The 21,503-nt window shown below is 37.8% G+C and overlaps 1 protein-coding gene across 1 annotated transcript in view; it reads right to left on the bottom strand.

Moving 5' to 3' along the window:
- Positions 1-21,503, bottom strand: part of macrod2 (mono-ADP ribosylhydrolase 2) — a 531,158-nt gene that overhangs the window by 407,405 nt on the left and 102,250 nt on the right. The gene's annotated exons all lie outside the window — the stretch shown is intronic.

Here is a 21,503-nt window from a genome sequence, read left to right as displayed (position 1 = left end):
AAGGAACTGGTTACTTGACTGTAGTTTGAGATCACAATACAGTGCGAGAATAAAGATCTGTATGCAGAACAGGACGAAACAAAACAAGCCACAAATTAATTAATAAAAACTGATTTATCAGAAAACTGTGATGTTTATGAACTAATACAAGTCATACATACCTTTAATGAATGCTACATGTTACCAAGCAAACAAACAAACAGCATACAGCTCACATAAACATACAAAGTATACCTGTATGAATGAACAAAAAGCTCCAAACGAAAAGTTACTGAGTAGGAGAGGGACAGACTAACGCAGACTAGTCTTTAATTAATAAGAGAGTGATTTGTCAGTAACAACATTGACTGCATCTGTCTCCTCTTTCATTTTTCATTTTAACAGTGCATATACTTTCAGGGGGTAAAAACAAAGAATCAGGCAAAGCTGGAGAAAAATTTAATTCACATTCAAACTGACACATCTATTCTCCATTGCATTGTATGCAACAACACAAAAGACTGCAGGTTTAATATATACATGAGAGAAAACAGGGCCAACACACTACACACAAAGCTCTAATGTGTTTTTCCTCTCTTATTTGCATTGCATCTCTGATTTGCATGCATTATTTGTAGGTCCCATGACCTCTCTTCATTTTTCTTCCTTTCATCAGGTCATTTAAATACTCACAATAAAAGCTGCATTTGTATGCAGAGAATTAATACCATCTTTCACTGTGCAAACCATTATACGAAAACCGGTCTAAAATGGGCATTAAATGCCCAAATCTTCTGTAGAATATGTCAGTAATGTGTTAACAAAATTAATATGAAATCGAGAGCAGTTTACATTACACGTGTCTGACCGAACATTCAATAAAACATACCTGGAATATTCCTGAACACACAACATTTCATGATAGACAATTATAGACTGATAAAATATATATGTGCCACGGAGACATGTGTCATTCCCATGATATGGTGATGCAAGCTGATATGACATGAGAAACTATAAATGGTTAATATGAAAAGCATTTTTATCTGACTCAGAAGGGTACACTGTAACAACACCTACATGCTTTGCTTTCTTATCTCCCAAATGGCTGTGTTACATAAACAGCCTCCTTTCACTCACTCCAGGCAATGTGCCATTCCTTTCAGAAACAAAAAGTGCGCTCTCATTTTGAGATCTCCACAATGAAAAAAGCTTGGTATTGAGCTAAAGTGGCGCTAGGCTAAGACCCAATGCAAGCATGACCGTAACGATCATTGTGATGAACGTTTAGTCAATATCAGGGTTCAGATTTACCTTTTATGAAGGCACATGACATTTTATAACTCCTTGCTTGTCGTGTACTGTGCGTCAACATGGATGAAATCGAAGATTAGCATGGACTTGACTTGTATGCAATGTTTTCAAATGCCCATTTGTAGAATGAAATGCACTAACTCAATTGTAGAGTGAGGTGTAGTCCATTACTCCGGGGTGGTGGTATGAAGATTTACAATTCCATTTAGCTTAGCATAAGCATTAGATAATGAGGCAAGCCTATTGTAAAGCAATGAGGACAACTTGTAGGCTCTTTAGAATAAGCAAAATGGCCTTCCACAGGAAGAGTGAGTGGTTTAAACTGACTCTAAATGATCAAGGAGAACATTTTGCTTGGCTGTTGTCCTAATAGCCCACAGAGAACATCTTTGCATCTCTCTTAAATCTAATTTCTATTGGCAATTATAATTTTGCTACAGAGAATGAATAAAGGTGCTGTGATGCTATATGCTAGTCATATATCCCTATTGTAGAGCTACATTAAACACACAGGCTATATACTATACATATATATATATATAAAAAATGTATGCATGTATTTATATATAATTTTATTTACCTATATATTCAATAAAATAAATGAAAAATAGCATGCATGCAATGAAATATATAAATAATATACAACATCACATTTTTTATTAAATATATACACATTGATATTACATATTTCACAAATTTTAAAATGAAAACAGATTATAATGCTGTCAGCCTAAATATACTTCTAGCAATTACGAAGATTGATTTTAGTTTTCAGTGTTAATTTACTAGTTAATTTACTTAGTACAGAATTTACATATCAGCCATGATATGAAATCAGTTTATTGGTAATGACCAAATGTATGAAAGAACATCCCAATTTTAGACTGTACAGGAAGCTTTATCAACCATTAAGTGGTGAAAATGTTTCAGAATTTACTTTTTGAACGATCTCGAGACAATTTGTCAGCTATTTCTTATCTCCACTGAATATTGTGGTGATTTCAGATGCTTTTATTCCTTCAAGGTAATGAGGCAGAATTAGCAGATTAAATAACCCATAACTAACTCGCTAGCGATGTGGAATCTTTGGAACTGATCCTTCTGGCCCCCAAATGCCACAACGCACCTAATCTTCTCCATCTAACTCCACAGGGACAATGCGCCATGCAGTGGCCATCAGAATGTCATTCACACTTTTTGCCTGAGGGTTTAAGACATGAAACCGGCAATTATATTCTTACAAAGAGAACCTCTTGGACATTGAGAACTACATGTGCAGACATAGAAAGCAATGATCCATGTTGCACTGTACTGGACTGGACAAGCAAATGTATTTATTTGAATGCAGTTTGACTAAAAACCTTGCTTAGAGACTCTGCAAGTTTTATAGTTTGCAAGTCGAAGCAGCCTCGGTGGAACCCAAAGTCGGATAGTTACGAGTTTGGTCAAGTAAATCTGATGTGTGATTTAAGTGTGACTTAGTCATACTTCCTCACAACACCATTTAAAAAATATTTATAAAAAATAAAAAACTATTTCAGATGAGCTGCAAATCTTAAGCATAACTATAACAGTTTAGGAAGCTCTTACCACTCCGCATGCGCTTCCAGGCACACTAGGGTGTGCATCCCCATCTGCAAATCCAACCTCTGCTTCTTTTCAGATGAGGATTAGAGCTTTTCCTAAAATGGAGGTATTAGGATGTGGCCCAGTGGCTGCGAAGACTAATGCATGTGGAAATGGTGGTTGCCCTGGAAAAGAGCAGTCCAGGCCTGACTAACTTCATGCGGAGGGAGGAGGGATGAGAAGAGCTAAAGATGACACATAGCATTTTTCCTCTGTGGAGAAACGGCAGGAGCCTTGCTACTTCCCAGCGAGCCCGCTAGCCCTGGAGAACAGGGATTAGACCCTGGATCAGGAGAGCTGAACTTACTGGCACTGAGTAAAAGAGCTCAAACAGTCACCAGTGTTGCCCTCTAATCCTGTTCTTTGTCATTTGAGACAATAAGCTTTTAACTCCACAAAATCCTCCTCTTTCCTTCCATATTATGACAACTGGTCACTAACGCAAGATCACAGCTCTAGAACACGCCATTAAGTAATTGGTAGATAAGCATCAGACAAAGGATCTTTGCGAAAAATGCCTTGGAGAAGTTGTGGGAACAGCGGTTGGATCTTATAGACTCCTGGCATAAATGCGGAACAGACTGAATGCTAAGAACACAAGGTGCCGAAAGGGATTGTGCATTAAATGTGGAACAAATTAAAGTGTACAGTGAGAGGCAGCAGCAAACGGGTGATCTCTGCATTTTCTGGGGCTGTTCTTAAAAGTGCACCTTCAAAACAGAAGCCATTTACTTAAACAACTCGCGTATGCCATGAAATTCCCTTCAATGGCCTCTGATCTGCTGACTGCGGAAGATCAAATCCTACCCTGGATGCCAATTAGAAATGCTCTCATCATCTCCCTATTTGACTCGTCATAGCAGAGGGAACTGAATGCTAGTGCTGTAAATGCAGCTCTGCATGTAAACACGAAGGCCTAATAAATGAGCCTGCCACTCATAGTGGAGATCCAATTACAGTTCAGCATTGAGCTTTTGATTATGTCCTCATTTAATAAGTGGGTGTTACATCCTCAACAGTTGCTATCACGGACCAGCTAAAAGTCAGCTTTCCTGCTCATCTCAACAAGTCGTGATAGTCCGATCTGTAAAGTGACATTGCAATTAAGCCCGACTAGGTCTGGTGCTTGAGTAGGGCTAAAGGAAAAGTTCACTTAAAGTGAAAATTGTGTCATCATTTACTCACTCTCATGTCATTCTATTAAAATATGATAAAATATACCATAAGCTACTGTAAATACAGATTTCTCCAGATGGTATTTCTGTCTTTCGGTCTACAGTATTATAGTTCGATCTGTCTGTAAGGCCAATAAACAAAACTCTTTTTTGTTCCAAACCTGTATGACTTTCAGGGGGGGGGGGGAGAAAGAAAAAATATATATATTGAAAAGTGTCTCAGTTTGTTTATCCACAAAATGAAAGTCAAAGGAGTTCAGTGTTGTATTGGATCCCACTGATTTTGAAGAGTTAAAACATTTCTTCAAAATATCTCATTGTATTTAGCTGAAGAATGCAAGTCATGGAACGACATAAGGGTGAGAAAATGACAGAATTTTCATTTTTGGGTGAACTACCCTTTTCAAAATAAACAAATACCAATAAACAATGTAATAAAGTACAACCTGTTGAATAAGCATTTAGACATCTTTCAAAGACTTGGCTAAGGTATTACAGAAGTTAGAAAGTGTATGGGGGAGGTAAGTGTGATGGGAATATAAAAGAGCTTGAAAGTGAGATTACAACCGACACCTCGTCAGTAATATCCTCCCGCACACTTCTGATTCTCAGAGGAAGCGGCACGATAGGTGAGTGTGTGCTAATGAGCTAGCATTGTTTCACACGACAGTGGAGGGTATGTGGATGCACACTATGGTATCAAGTTCCACTATAAAGATTTAGTAGAACACATGTTTCCTAAACAAGACACTGTAGTTGTTAAAGAGAATACAGCGGAAATAGAACAAAGCCTTTTCTGCTTTCTTCCTTGAGTGTCAATCAATGACTAACAGTCAGAAAGAAGATGATTATCAGTTTGTTAACCATTCAGAATTGAAATTCCAATCCTTAAATGGAATTGAATTTCAATTGAAGCACTAAAAAGTATGCAAAATTGCAGTTTGAATTTGACTGCAAGGAAGAATCAAAATATATTGAGATAGATTAGAGACACTACATTTGAGGATAACAACAACAAAATGCATGACAAACGAAACGCACTAAAGCTTAGCTTCATACTCTTCAGCGACGGCTTTCATATGTTTGACTGACCATGGATTGTAGGTCATGTTTAAAGACATGGTACAAATTCAGCGTCTGAAGTGTTAGAGCCAGTACCGCTGAAAAGCTTTATCGCTCCTGACCGCTGATGCATAAACATGAGGGAGCTGCTAGCCTCAGAGAGGTGTAAAATTTGGCAGACACTTTGCATTCTAATAAAGGATGCAGAAGGGTGATAAAATCAGTCATCTTCCACGTATTATCCAGGACACTCTGTGAAACACGCAAGCACATGTCATGCAGTGAAGATGTTGGTCTTAAAATGATAAAAGGACCTCACAAATGGATGCAGGAGAGGCACACAAGTGCTGGCAAACTCAAAGGGTTCGTGTCAACAGCTCCACTAATGCAAAATCTAAACACATTTCAGGAGAACCGTGGAAAGTCGGCTGATATGAGTGATGATGTCCGTCAGTCAAGACACGGAATTGGTTTAAGCTGAGAAGGTGAAGTTGTGACTGAACATTAAAAACATGATTACTGCTATGCATTGAGAGAGCACCCTCTTAAATCTAAAATATGGCATAAGAAAAAAAACAGGCAGGACATCACCCTCGGGGCAGATGTCATTTTAAGAGAGCGGCAGCTCAACAATCAGCTGAGTGCGCAGAGAGGGGCCGTTGTTTCCAGGCGCATTGAAATTCAATCGTCTGAGCTGATTCGATGGCTTTGAAAGGAATTACCTGTGCAGAACTGGAGCTGAAGGCAGCTGGAGAGAGCCGTCCTCCCTCTCTAACCTTCAATCAAGCAACGTTTTCTTCCTCGGTCGTTGTTTGTTTTCGCCGCACTTTCCCTAAATTAGTAATTACAGTCACACAAACCAATCTTGCCATTGCGGCTTGTGAACCCAGAGACACACCTGCTGAAGCTACATAAACAAATAGCTTGTTAAGCACCACATAACACCCCAAAAAACTAATGAGGAACATGGTGTACAACCACAGTTTAAGAGCGTAAAAATAAAAGTCCCAACTGGCGGTTCACATAAACAGCATCTGAGGCCATGAGCAAAAAACACAACCACCACATGATTTAGTAGCCAGTTTGATATACAAGAAATACTTTACGATGACAAAAGGAAAGGCATTATGCAAATAATAGGCTAGGCTATAATATAATAGGCTATAATATAATATAATATAATCCCTAATATTCACAAACTTCTAATCATCTTCCTCAGAACTTGGCAGCTCTTTCCTTGGTAGAAATCATAGAAATTAATTTGAGAATCAACCCAAATCTCACATGAATCTTCCTCTGGGTTAATGCATTCATTCAAAATGTGATTTATGATTTAGGACACAAAAAAAGGAAAGTGAGGAAGGAACTGCTCCAAAAAAGCCACTGGGATTATTGGACCACCATCTTTGTCCTTTTTATTTGTTTGGTTTTGTTTTGTTTTGTTGTCAGAGGCCTTTACAGCAGGAGACCAAGAAAGAGCACCATGAGGCCGTGGCTAACTGCTGTGTCTGGCTACAGTCTTACACAACAAGCAGATGGACTCCGAAACCCAAAGTCAAAAGACGTAGCGATGTTATTCAAAGCACCATGTACCATGTGATACCATGCTAGATGTGTTGGCATTGTTGCACAATATTCACAGAGAGTCAAAACTTTCAAAAGATCTTCGCAAATCAGAATTATTAGTGAGCAGTCTGAACTTTTGTTCGTAAAACACTAAGCACACTATATAGGGAGGCTCACATGAAAATGTGTTTGGCACCATTATAGCTCTGTAAACCTCAATGCTTTGATCTCTCATATGACTGCGACACACACAGGACACATCAACACAAACTATTTCTCTCCTCTGGGTTCACTCTAAAGTTCTCCAGGGAAACCTTGGGTGAATAAAGGGACACGGTCGTTTACTAAACACACAGGCTAAAGGCTCTACTCGCAGACAGGAAGTGTCATGAGTGAGAGCGACTATAACACAGTTTAGGTACAATGATGCCAAGACTGTAAAGTCCACATTATGGAAGCAAATAATAATAATAATAAAATATAGTTAGTAAAGTAAGTGAATAACTTTTTGATTTTATCTCACAATTATGATGTAGACAATTTTGTCATTTCAATTTTTTTCTCACAATATCTTATAATTGTGAGTATTTCTCACTGATGTAACTTTAAATCTCACAGTGTATTTTATCTTTTATAAGTGAACAGGTCTTTTTTGAAAAAAAAATTCCTCACAATTACCTTTCTATTGTTTTTTTTCTAAATCTGAGGTGGACTCTAATGTTTAATCAAACACACACACAGTCAAACAACTAAACAGCTCCACACATTAATACAGCAATAAAAGTTAACTTTATTGTACTTCCACCCACAACAAAATCTTATTTTGCTCAAAGTATGTTCAATCAAAAGTTTTTCTTGACAAACATTACTTTTATTGGTATAAAAAAAAAAACGTATAAGCATTTATATACACACCGATCAAAACTTTTTAAATGTTTTTTGAAAAAAAAAAAAAATTAAATACAGTAATACATTTTTTTATTAAAGTAGCTATTTTCTATTTTAATATATTTTAAAATGTACTTTATTCCTGATATGGAAAAGCAAAATTTTCAGCAGCCATTATTGCAGTCTTCAGTGTCACATGATTCTCCAATAATCATTCTACAATTCTAATTTGGTGCTCAATACATTTTTCTTATTATAATGTTGAAAACAGCTAATATTTCTGTGAAAATGGTGACTTGTTTCAGGATTCTTTAATGAACAAAGTTAAAAAGAACAGCATTTATATTAAAAAGAGATAATTTGTAAAATTAAAGTATTTTACGGTCACTTTTTATCAATTCAGTACACAAAAAAAGTTCTCAAACTTTTGAACAGTACAGTATTTCTTTCAATTTCAATTAATTTGAATTTTTCTTAAAGCAATCTTAAATCAGTTCTGAAAGGTGAACAATACGCACATGATACGCACATACACAAATACACACACATAATGATAATGGGCTTACTCCTACACGCAAAAGCAGTTGTGACTTTACAAAACTTTGTAGTGTATATACTTTGTCATATACACACACACACCCCAGCAAAACTGACATGTTCTGACAGGGCATTTAAGGGTCAGGTAAAAGACAGTGAGTAGGTAAGGATTAGGTGGACCACCCTGAACATTTGTACACTTTACTTTAAGTCCCATTACTGCAGTGTTAATAATGCAATACTTCATGCGAGCGCTAACATCTCAACCTCCGAAACGTCCCGCTACACGCAAAATCCCCATGCCGTACCCTAAAGACAGGAAGTCAAAAGAAAGAGAGAGAATTTTTCATGAGGCTTTCATGTGGTTTGTCACCAAATGAGGGGAAAGTGAGGAATTTCTCTCCCAGAATTCCCCCTGGCCTTATCACAATCACAAAACCTTCCTTACACATTGTACTGCAGCACTTTTATTATGACAGTTTTCAGAAAGCGCATTTTAAACTCCACAGGAACGAACGTTCGCGCTTTCACACGCGACTCCGACACAATTTCACATGGCTCGGGGAAATTGTTAGCAGGCTCTTTTGCGATAATGTGGTCAAGAAGGATCGAGTGAGCGCTTGAAGGACTGAAAGTGGCTCCAACTCTCAGGGGGGCACGCCGGGATTGTGCTAATTCCCAGACGAGCCTCTCCTCTCCCACCCACATTGAGGTGAGGAGAGAATATTCATTAGTGAAGATAGCGCACTCCAATTAAGAGAGGTGGAAAGCACACACACACACACAACTTTTGCAGGTGTACTGCACCTGGTCTCGTACAAAAAAAGAAATCAGTCTTCCAAGCTTCGGCGGTGTTTTAGCTGATTACATTCTCGCCTACAATGACACGTCACTTTTGTTTTCTCGTATACCACTCCTCCACCACCCTCTTTTCTCGAGTGACACTACAGGTGTGAAATTTCACAACATGGCGTCTCTGGGCAGACATCCACATTGTTAAAAGAGAGAGAGAAAAAGTGAGAGGGAGAGACACTGCACTCGTGGCAGCTTGACTGGGGTCTGATTAATGGTTCAGAGGATTGTGATTGGGAGGGCGATGATGAGATGGATATGAATGAATACACAAGCGCAGCTGTTCTGGTTGCCCCTTCCTCGGGCGCTGCGAATCCATAAACCCCATTCTGCTGTCACATCAGTGCCACAACACCTGAAATAAACATTAACTATAAACAACAAGCCACATCCATCCACAACAGTGTGGAAAGACTGCGCACGGGGAGGGAGATCAAGACTAAACATTGTTATAGAGTACAGCAAGCATGCACTCTAAATGTGAACGACAGCATTATGAGCCGAGGGGCTTAGAGAGTAAGTGCGCACACACACACACAAAGTCTCTTCCGACTGGCTTAATGGGGCCTCACCTGTTGGCGTCCCGCACGAGTGTGTGTTTTAGCAGTTGCTGGCAAAGGTTTAAAAAGAAGAACTGACGAAAGCCAAGCCAAACACGGTGGGGGAATGTCAACGACTGTCTTGAGTCAACACAACTCGACTACGGTCGTCTCCGTAGTTCGACCCGCATGCCTTCAGGGGTCAAATGCTATGGTGGGGAATGGCAGACGTACAAACACGCACACTCAATCTGAAGCCAGTTCTTAAATCCTGACTTGAATGGTAACAGCAGGTTTAGTGGCGCATCTATCGGTTAGAGGCCTATCAACCCTTTTTGGCAAGTTGAGACCAGCTTGATGTCTAAAGTTGGGCTTATGTTGATCTCAGTAGGCTGAGAGTAGCCCAAATCGACTGGGTATGTTGAGACATTTCCCTCTTAGCCTTGCTAAAGCAGGCATGAGGACTAATCCTGCAGAGGTTAAGTGGAATCCCCTCCACTCTTTCTGTTCCTGTGCACTTCTTTATACGAGTCAAGAACGGAGACTCTGGACTCTAAAACTCTGAGTCGTGTTCCACTGCAGTTCACAGCGCTAAATGCAGACTTCCATGGACTTGAATAACTCAAATACTTGAAGAAAATGGGGTTGAAATAAAGAATGATAGAGGAGAGTGTGAGTTTAAAGGGGTAGTCCACCCAAAAATGTAATTTCTGTCATCATTTATTCACCTTCATTTAGTTCTAAACCTGAATGTGGAGAGTGTGTGTGTGTGTGTGTGTGTGTGTGTGTGTGTGTGTGTGTGTGTGTGTGTGTGTGTGTGTGTGTGTGTGTGTGTGTGTGTGTGTGTCAGTTACAGCCCACTTTTAGAAGTGATGAATTACAACAATACAAAGTTTGAATTGAAGAAAGAAAAGTATCCTAAAAACAAAAAGACAGGAATTAGGAATTATGAAAGACATCAAATATTTGTTTTAAAAAGTTCAATATAAAACTACTGATTTATGATGATTGTACAATATAAAAACAAAATATTTTACATTTACTACCAAATATTTATATGTACTACAGTTCAAAAGTTTGAGGTCAGATTTAATAAAAAAAGAAATAAATGCTTCTATTTAGCAAAGATACATTAAAATTGATAAAGTGTATATGTTACAAAACATTTATATTACAAATAAACTTTCTATAAATCAAAGACTCAAGGGGGGGGGGGGGGGGGGGGTCAATTCCCACAGATATATTATACAGCACAGCTCTTATTATCTCAACATTAATAATAATATATTTTATGAGCAACAAATCAGCATATTAGAATGATTTCAGAAGGATCATGTGACACTGAAGACTGGAGTAATGATTAAGGAGCTTTGCCATTACAGGAATTAACAACATTTTAAAACATTAAAAAGAGAAAATAGTTATTTTAAATTGTAATAATTTTAAATTGTAATAATATTTTACTGTATTTTTAAATTAAGAAATGTAAGTGAAGATAAATATATCAAAAACATAAAATAATGTTAAAACAAAATCAAAAACAAAAAAAAGTGTAGGAATCCACCAAGGGATACTTGCTTACATCATTCACACATGCTTCATGAGAGTGGGTGGTCAGTGTGGATGAATGACTTATCCCGATTTGTTTGCTAATATCTGATTGGTAGATCTTTCTTATTCATAGGGGGCTTCGTTCTTCACATGCAAATGTTTTAACTTAGTTACCCTAACTGATGGCTTCAACAGAAACATAACATTAGCTCTGACATTCAAAGGTTTATACAGAATCATTAAAAATGAGTTTCTCTATGGAAAAAATAATGGGACTTTTACATCCGGAATTTTACTGGTTGTCCTCAGGTCTGGTCCCTAGATATGACTTTAGGTACCATTCACATCGGTAGCTCAGTTAAAATCCTTCACCATAAATGAGCAATAATTATAGTGATGTTTGCCTTAGGATGAACCACTAAATGTTGAGGTTTTTTGTAAGTTACTCAAGTCTGATTAACATATCAGTCTGTGGACTGTGGACAGTGAGTCATATAAGGTGACAGGATGTGAGAAAAGCATTAACACGCGATTGTTTTCAGCACTGTGAGGTTATACCGTACAATACAATTTAGTTGCTAAAAGCTTCCAGAAAGAGAAAGCTGACATTTTTGCATGGAGAGATGACCTTTACACAGCTGAGAAAAGCTGTGTGGAGCTTTTGCCGGCCACGATACAAACACACACCTTTACCCACCCACACACACAAAGCCAGCTGCCAGACATTAGCTTGCAAATGGTCCACTGTATGTGCCAAGCTAAAAATTTGCAATCAGCCAACTTAAGCACTGTGAAGGCATCTAGAGGTTGTAATGTCCCAAGACAGACTGATGTGTACAGCGTATGGCTCTTTCTTTTTTCCTCCATTAAAGCAAAAATAAAGAAATTCATGCACATTTTAAATGTAAAAAAAATAACAATATAAATATAATTATAAATAATATAATATAATATAATATAATATAATATAATATAATATAACATAACATAACATAACATAACATAATATAACAATATAATATAATATAATATAATATAATATAATAGCACGAGCTGCACCAATAAAAGGGGATGGAAATACTATTGCTTGCTGTTACTATAGCTAAAAAGTTCAGCGGTTGGCAGATTTACCGCTTTTAATTCCGTTACGGTGCAAATACTAGAAAAATACACTTCTCTGTACACCACAGCCATTATTTTTATGCAGGCACCCTTATGAAACTGTACTATTTAACACATCACCACCTACTTCTGCTGTTTCATTTGGTTAAGTCTCTGTTAAAACTTTATTTGACTATACACAGTTTTTGGGCTGTTGTATTTTCATGGTTCCTAGACTATAGTAGCAGTTTGCACAAAAATAAAGGATCCAAAAGGGGGGTTTTCGCAGTGATGCCACAGAAGAACCATTTTTGATTCCCCAAAAAAACTTTCAGTGAAGTTCTTTAAAGAACCATTATTGTCTTAGTATGAAGAACATTTTAATAATCTGAAGAAACTTTTTCTACCATAAAGAATGGATGTTAAAGGTTCTTCATGGAACCATTGAGACCAATAAAGAACCTTTATTTTGAAGAGTGTATAGTCACACACACACACGGTTGTGGCCAGAGGGGATGGTGGGGGCCCAGACAGCACTGAGTCAGCAGCAGAAAGGAAACGATCAGAGCCCTAGAGGAGAATACATCAACACTGCAGAGGCGCCTCCATCCTCCTCTCCTCCCATCAACACCAGCACCACCACCATCCGTCTTTCCTCTTCACCTCAAAGGGGCTCTGCATGCCTGCTCATCCATCTCTCACTGACCAGGTTTCTGCAGCACGAGCTCAGCGCTGTGGGTCTGATGCAAATGGGTCCTTTTTAGACGAGGCTAAGACATGTAAAACAGCGTGAGGAATATGTAAAAACAACATACTGACAGAACCAGACATTGTTCCTGCTAAGGCTGGTGGGCGCCACACATTGTCACTCACTCACACACACGCAGACCGACATCCTCGCACAAAGACGAGTGATTTCACTTCCTTCATCACAGCTGATCTCAGCAGGATAGTAATTCACATACTGTAGGAGAGGGGCTGAAATGTCATCCTCGCATTATTAGACTGACCTTCAATTTGGAGGCAAAGCTAGTGGGAGTTTCTGCTTTACAGTGCACGTTGAAGGTAAAAAAATAAATCAAATAAAAATAGTATCTTGTTCAGGTTTGAAAACCGTTGAATAAAAATAAGCTCTTTTACATGGGCAAATCTGAGAGCATTTCAGACTAGAATATGCAGAACATGACAGACACGGGTGACAAGATATGATGTCACGCTCTAGGGTTTCTGCTTGTAATAAAAAATAAATTATTAAATAATTTCAGGATATATTTGATCAAAAATACAGTAAAAACTGAAATAATTCTAATATATTGATTTGGTGCTCAAGAAACATTTCTTATTAATATTGCTGTTACAGTTGTGCTGCTTAATATTTTTGTGGAATCCACAAAAAAAAAAAAATTGTGATAGATTTTATTTCAGGATTATTTAATACATAGAAAGTAAAAAAAAAAAAGTTTTGAAATGGAAATCTTCTGTAACATAATAAATGTCACTTTTAACTTCTTTCATAAAAATCTCTGCAGCCAAAACTCAACAAACGCATAGGTCAGACAACCACATATGGTCTCAAAGCAATGGTAAACGACACAAAAAAATTGCTCCTCACTTAAGGACAAAGAGCAATGGAGAGGAACCTTCTCCAGTTTCTTTAATCCTCAGCTTTCATCGTCCCAAACGGCAGCGACAAATTGCCAGTTCACTTTGGGAACAACGGTCGCTAATGGAGGGGGGGAAGCTCAAGTAAGACGTGTACACAAACCATTCCCCTCATTTACCTGTCATCATTCCATTCCTATCCGCTCTTGAGCCGTTCTTCACAAAGACATGAGGTACATCTGATACATCACTCACACAAGCGCTTGAGAATGCTGGGGCACACAAATGCTTCTGGAGTGTTAAGAAAAACACCTCTAGATCTGACAGAAGGACTCAAGTTTCATTGTGGCAAGGTTCAAAGCCAAGGTCTTACACACTTGAGTTAGAAGAGAGAGACACTAGTCTGTAATGTCTTACTTCCTGATGGGCAAAGTCGTCAGGGTTTTCTTTTAATAATTTGAAGGATGAAAAGTTGTTCGTTTAAAGGAGAGTTTGTGATTTCTGCAAACATAATGTGGCCTTGTTCAGCAGATTGTCAAAGAAAATTTCAACTTTGTGCAAATTAACAACTTTATATAAACAGTACAGTGGCCTGCTGACCTGAATTCACTGTGCTTGCAGCTCAAGAGTTACATTTCTAAGGTTCTACTGAAGCCACTTAGTATTCAGTCGTTCAATGTTCATTACAAATAATGATTTTCCTCCATTACAAACACTGCTAAATTATTTAAAAAAGGGAAAAAAGGCGCCTGGAACTGAACGCAACCATGTAACCCTCCCGTAGTTGCAACACAAGTCAATGCGAGGTGAGATGTTGTAAAAGCACATAGATCACATAGCATTGTTCGAGCTTTGTTTGGAGAACATGAAAACACAATGGGCTCAGTCTTGTCTTTCTCCAGAACACTGATTCACAGCAGATGCGATTCTTTAAAATGCTGTAAAGTTCTTCGTACCGGTATATGTTACTCGTAATAGCAGCAAGTTTTTTTATGAGCAGCTGTAAATGACGGTTTCTATCATATCTCACGATTTAAAAAAAAATGGGGTGATAGAGAAAAATTACATTTGTAGGATTTAGCAGAAAAAAAGTGCAACACTGATTAAAAATTGATTCAAGCGAAGCCTATTTGCATTCTTGCTCTATAAAAATTCATGAAGGCAGCAAATGAACAAAGGCATGAACTGTTGTTTAGCACCTAGTATACTAAATAATAAACTTCATACCAACAGCTTTAATCATTGTGTAACTCTGTTTGTGCACTCTGCCAAATGAAACTTCCTGAAATCTAGCCAAACCAGCGGGAGTTGACAGGTCTGTAATGATTAAGAATGCTGCTTTATCAAGCTTATCTACAATTTGTTGTACTGTTTGTGTCAGCGAACCTTTAATGTCATTAAGCATAGCTTCCTCTCTGAGCAGCGAAACAAAAAACACTGGCACGCTTCCTTTGGTAACAAAGAATAAAGATTGTGTGTGATTGTGCGTGAGTGCGTGTGTGCGTGTACACGAACCAATATTGATTCTCAAATCAGGGCTGTCACTTTTGAGAAAAATCAAATTCGAAAGGATATCAAATACCAAGCTATGTATTCGAATATTCGAATAAATGTGTTTTTGAAAACGGATATAAATCGATCTTCAATTCCAGTGCTATATGCAGATTTAATGGATTTAATGTCACCGAAAGCCACAGATATGAGCTGCATTTTATTGATCATCAGCTAACATTTCAAAATCAAAGACTCCAATAAGAGAGAGCGGCAGCCCTGGTAAGATAATTTCGTTTCTTTACTTTTAATGAGATTATTATAATTGTGTGTTAAAGCGTCTACGACTTACTTTCACTTTGATTTGCGATAGTTTGCACGTTGGCTTGACGCTTGATGAATAGGTAATCTGCGGTGATGCGGGTTGCAGAGCGCCGTCATATCTTACAGCCTGTAACACGCTTTCAAAATAACATGCTTTTTAAAATAAAAAATGCGCTACACATGGCACTTTAAAAACCGGATAGTTTATTTGTAGTTCGATTACGAATATTTCACGTCATGTTCGAATGCATATTCGAATATCGAATAAAAAGTGACAGCCCTAGTCTATTCTGTTTTTAGTTGAATGAACAGAACATTGTTTAACGCATTCAAAATATTTAACGCAATTAACGCATAACCCGTTTTTTCTGTCATCCTTTGGTTAGCGTTACATTATGATCAAGCTTTTATTCATGCAAATAAGACAAAAGAGAATGCGCTGCCTGTGAATGTCCTGGCACACGCACACGACGCACAGAAAGACGCGCGCCAGTGAGCACAGATAAAGCGCCAGGGAAGTTATCTGTGGCACTTGAACGAGCACTCGAGCAGTAACACACAATATTATGGCAAAATGTCAATTTTGTAGAGTATCGTCATAAGAGCAGTCTTAAATTAGTTAAATAGTCTTAAATGAACGTAAAGAGTTGTGAGAAAATGAGACGCGTGTGAGATCCGTGTCATGTGCAGCAGTGGCAAATCTTAAAGTGACAGCAGCCACTAATTCTGTCTGTCAGTAAAGTTAATCAAAGAACAAAAGTAACAGAGAAAATCACTCACTGCTTTTGACTAAAAAAAACTTTTGTAGCTTTAATATGGATTCATTTATATTTGATTTATAATTTAGACAGTGCAAACTGTGATAACTTTATACATTTTATGTATATTTCCTACATGTTAGACAGGAAGGCCACAGGTAAATATGACATTTATTATTTGTTTATGTGAGACTTGTTTTACTTTCACCTAAATAAAAAGTTTTTATATTTTTTGAAGCCTAGTAAATGTTTAAAAAAAACTGATAGCTTTCAACTACACTGTTATGTTGAATGGCTATATTTAATGTTTAGAAAAACATTGAGACCATATTAGTATCAGTGATTCTGGCATTCATTCATAAAAAGATACCATTAAACAAGTATTTCAATTCTACTGTCTTTATGTTGTTTCTATATTCATTTGGAGGCTAACTGTGAAATTATTACATTATAAAATGTTATATTAATAACATACACACATATACATGCATACATATATATATATATATACACATACATACACAGTATATAGATAGAGATAGAGATAGAGAATAATATAATATGATAGAGATAGAGAGAGAGAATAATATAACAAAATATAAAATAAAGTATTGGGCTCAATGAGAAACATGCACTTAATTGTTAATTGAAGAAATAATGAACAGATTATTCCCATTATATTACCAAAAATAGTTGTTCGCTTCTGGCCTATTGGAAACTGTTTGAAAACGAATGTTTCAAACAAAAGAGAAAGTCCTCAAGAGACTTTCATTTGCACAGTTAAATTCCTACTGTGAAGACGGGAGGCTTCTATATTTGAAAAGGAGTGAGAAGATTGCTATTTGGCTAATTACAGATTTAGGGCTGAAACAGTAAACTGTTGGAAAGGAAGAGAGTGAGGTGCTTGAGTGAGCTACATTAGAGTGCTGGAGTCACGAGACTGTGGATTCATTGTGTGCTGATGGCATCTTTTATCTCTTGCAATACTGATAGGCCTAACGGAGTAGTTTGGGCTGGGGAGTGGTTAAAGGGGTGGGCTATCTAATCTGATCAGAGACCATTGTTTTGAAGCTCATTTACCACTGGGGGGTCCAGAAGTTTCCACACAGTTGACAAATCAACCCAAACCCACCCCCATCCCTGTGGCCAACACAAGAAGGTCCTTGAAAAAACAAGCGACAGACACAAAGGGGAAAGCGGAGAAGACAACCCAGAGGGCTATTTGTGAGGATTTGCTCATTCCTCAAAAATACACAAGAGTGCTGACCGCTGACTCAGACCTTTGGTTCCAGTTTGAACAGCAGGAAGTCAGCTTGGTGAGATTGTTTTTGCTGTTTAGGAGATTCCTAGTCTCAAGAGACCAAGGAAGTTAATGCTAAACATCTGGGATCTGCATTTGAAAAAAAAAAAAGAAAGAAAGAAAGCGTAAGATGTTAGGAGGAGACGGTATGACTTGTCATGTAAAGCAATGTCCCATCTCAGAATGGGGTTGTTGGACTGGTCATACAGAACAGAAAAGGGCAGGAAATAATTCATCTCCACATCATGCTGCCATGAACACTTGTAGATGAAGACCCCATCCTGCAATTCACATTCTGCCATATTGCAGAGGTCTCTCCTGAAGTCGCAGACAGGATGATAAGTCAGCAGCACAGAGATCACTGCTAATTTCCCATGGTGAATCATGTGTCATGAATGGTACCACCGTGAATGATTATGGAAATGAACCACAAGGATATAGTAAAAATAAGACAAAGCAGATATTTGGCACAAGCTTTTCCGAGTTACCTTTAACTGGGCATGAGTTAAAAATTTACAGTAGAAAGCCCTGCAACTATGTGTTTGTGTGCGTGCATGTGTCCGTGTGTGGCGTGCATGCGAAAAAATAAATAATAATAGCAATAGCAAATAATACTAAAAATAATAATAACCCCAAACGTTATCTAAATCTAAAAGAAAGATCTCCATGTGGTCCGTTCTGTATTGACATTGATGTTGTACATCAATGTTTATGTCTAGCAAATGTAAACATTTGGATTTGATGTATTGATATATCTATTGTATTTATTTGTGCCATCCCCTGTAATGTTTATTTTTCTTCTTATTCTTCTAATTCCTATTTTATTAATGACGGTTTACTTTTCTTTAAAAAAAAAATTAACTCTGTGTTAGTTAGGCTAATCGTTTTTGTTGTGGTATAAAAAATTTAATCGAGAATTGTGAACTTTCACTCGTAAGTAAAATGCTGGTGGCATAACCTTATTTATTAAAATATAAGGTTACAAGTGTCAAAAACAATGAAAACAACTTTTTTTGTGGGGGGGGAAATCCTTAGTGTTGAGACCTGCTATTTTAAAGGCACAGTTAAATGTGATATCTATTATAATGGGTTTACATGAAGATTGCAATAAGTTCACTTATATTTTAAGTTCTTTATTTTGAAGCCTATTAAAAATGTTCAAAAATTATGCTTTTCAATTAATCTTGGACAATTGTATTCAACATTCCTTAGTTCTATGGTCGGGTTTGTCTGAAGTAATGATAATTAGCTTATTTAAAACAAATGAAGTCTATGGTATGTCCCCAATCTAGCTAGGTAAACAGAGTATGTGTGTAAGTGGAGTCGCGGGAGACATTAGAAAAATACGCCACAAATCTTCTGGAGCTGGACAGCACAGCGCTGAGCTCAGGATTGTTTGTTTGAGAATGGGCCAGGGGGATGAAATATACACTTGAGGTGTAAAGATCAGAATGACAAACCCTTCAACAAGTCTTTGAAAAGAGCGACTTCAGGTATGGCTTTGATTTTGACAAACTCTTGCTGTAAATTCCATTCAAGTAAAGAGTGCCATAAAAGAAACACGCGTTGGTGAATATAAGTCAGATATAATGTGACTTATTTGCTTGTCACACAAAGAATGTACCGTGAACATAGAGGTCAGACATTCTTCAAGCATAAAGCCTGAGCTAAAAAAAAAAATGCTCATTAGCACTTAACCGCATCAAGTCCTTTAATAAACTTAGCTATGCTCACCTCCATCCCCTGACTACAACGAACGAGAGAAGGGCAGCAGGAGGAGGAGGGCTTGAGCTCCATCAAAGTCATGTCTGTTGTCAAAACACATTGAGATGGAGGAGATAAAATAAATGGCATCTTTTGGAAAGATGAGGAACGCTCATCCTTCCCAAACAACAGATGACCCCAGCCATAGACTCCCCCAACTGTATTGAAATAGTGGTAATCGGACCCTCTTGGGGCCCTCCACTGGGGCCCTTTGTACGCCTAAGAGTCAATCAAGGGCCGATGACAGACAAAGCCTAGTTAGATTTAGGAGAGAAAAGTGCCGGAAGGGTCGATGCAGAGGCCGGAGTCGTGATCCATCCCGAGGCAGGGGGACAGACGGGCCTCTGCCCATAATGCCCTGCACTGACCTCTTGTCACCTACGACTGTGCCCTGCTTCTTCACCTCTGACCCTAAATCACGACACCTAGACCTGCTGTAAAAGCACAGGGTGGATAGGACATTATTTAGATGATTAATCTTCCAATGAATACTTGTAAAGCAATACAACAAGACATGGTTTGGCAGTGCAATATAACAATGTATTGATATATACTGTATATGTTAATAATTACATTTCATTAATAATTTAATATATGTAATCACTAAAAATAAATGTAAAAAATAATTTGAATAATGTAACAGATTATTATAAATATTTTTATTATTTTTTACATTTATTTTTAGTAATTACATACGTATACACACACACACAATCAGAAAGGTTCTTTGGTAAGGGACAAAACCTTGGCAGTTAATAGTCAAGTCACACAATAGTGAAAGCAGGAAACCAGCATTTAATCACTGACAGACCCAAACTCTGTGAGGTATATCAGTCCCTTTATTAGAAAAACAAATGTAAAAGATCATCACACAAGCAAGTAAAGCATGCTGGAAGAATTTCATGCAGTTGATTAAAAAGTTATAATAATTTGACCAATAAAAAAGGTCAGAAGAGTAGAAGTATATAATCAGTTTTCAAATGGAAAAAAGGCCATCAATGAAGGGGATAGTTCATCTAAAAATGTATTTCATTATCACTCACTATAATGTCATTCCAAACCTGTATGTCTTTCTTCTGTGGAACAGATTTATTGTAAAGAATTTACTGGCCACTCTTTTCGTTTTAATGGCAACTGAATGACAGAAATGCACCATGGCGTGGACCACCTTATATTTATGTTGCCTTTTTTGCTATTTTGTAACTTGACAACCCCTATGAAAAAAGAATGGCCAAAAATCATACTCCGACATGAGGGTTAGCAAACTACATTTTTGGGTGAACTTTCCCCTTAACAATAAGGGTAGAAGAACAGTGTCTGCTTGCAAAGAGTTCAGGCACAACACAATTACCACTCATCCAAAGTGGTCAGGAACAGACCTGACTGTACAAAAGGTCTTCAAAAGCCCTGCGAAGATGATGACACACACACACACAGTGTGCAACTGGTTTATGAGGGAGCAAATTCGCCATTTGGAGCCACTTTAATACTTAATAAGCATAATGAGGCTGAACATAACGCCTGATTTCAGAGCTTAAAAAAAATCATAATGTGCTGTGAAACTTAGATGGCACTAACAGCACACTCTCTATCAGACACACACACACACTCACCACTAAGATAAAGAAAGCTCTTTGCTCTTATTTAAATAATGCATACCAGGGCTCAAGGGCGTAGATTTGGTTTGAACATTGGGGGGGTTTGATCAATTGCTTTGCCTTTTCTCAGCATCTCTAACATATAAACTCCATTACTTAATTATTAGACACACACACAGAAAGCACATCTAAATAATGCTTATGGCGGCCTTCAACACAAACACATGATATGCTCACTCAAGCTGCCTATTCAAGGCTGCTCTATACTCATCTTTCTTTCTCCTGCTCCCCCTAGCGTCCACAGTAAGTACAGCATGGAGAGAGAGAGAGAGGGGGGGGGGGGAGAGAGAGAGAGAGAGAGAGAGAGAGAGAGAGAGAGAGAGAGAGAGAGAGAGAGAGAGAGAGAGAGAGAGAGAGAGAGACAGAGAAGCCACAAGCTCCGCCCCCAGATGACATCAGTGCTGTGTTGAAGCAGA

Source organism: Phoxinus phoxinus, assembly GCF_949152265.1.
Source record: "Phoxinus phoxinus genome assembly, chromosome: 14".
Lineage (NCBI taxonomy): Eukaryota > Metazoa > Chordata > Actinopteri > Cypriniformes > Leuciscidae > Phoxinus > Phoxinus phoxinus.
The sequence above is the reverse complement of the archived record's forward strand: the minus strand, read 5'-3'. Positions and strand labels throughout refer to the sequence as shown.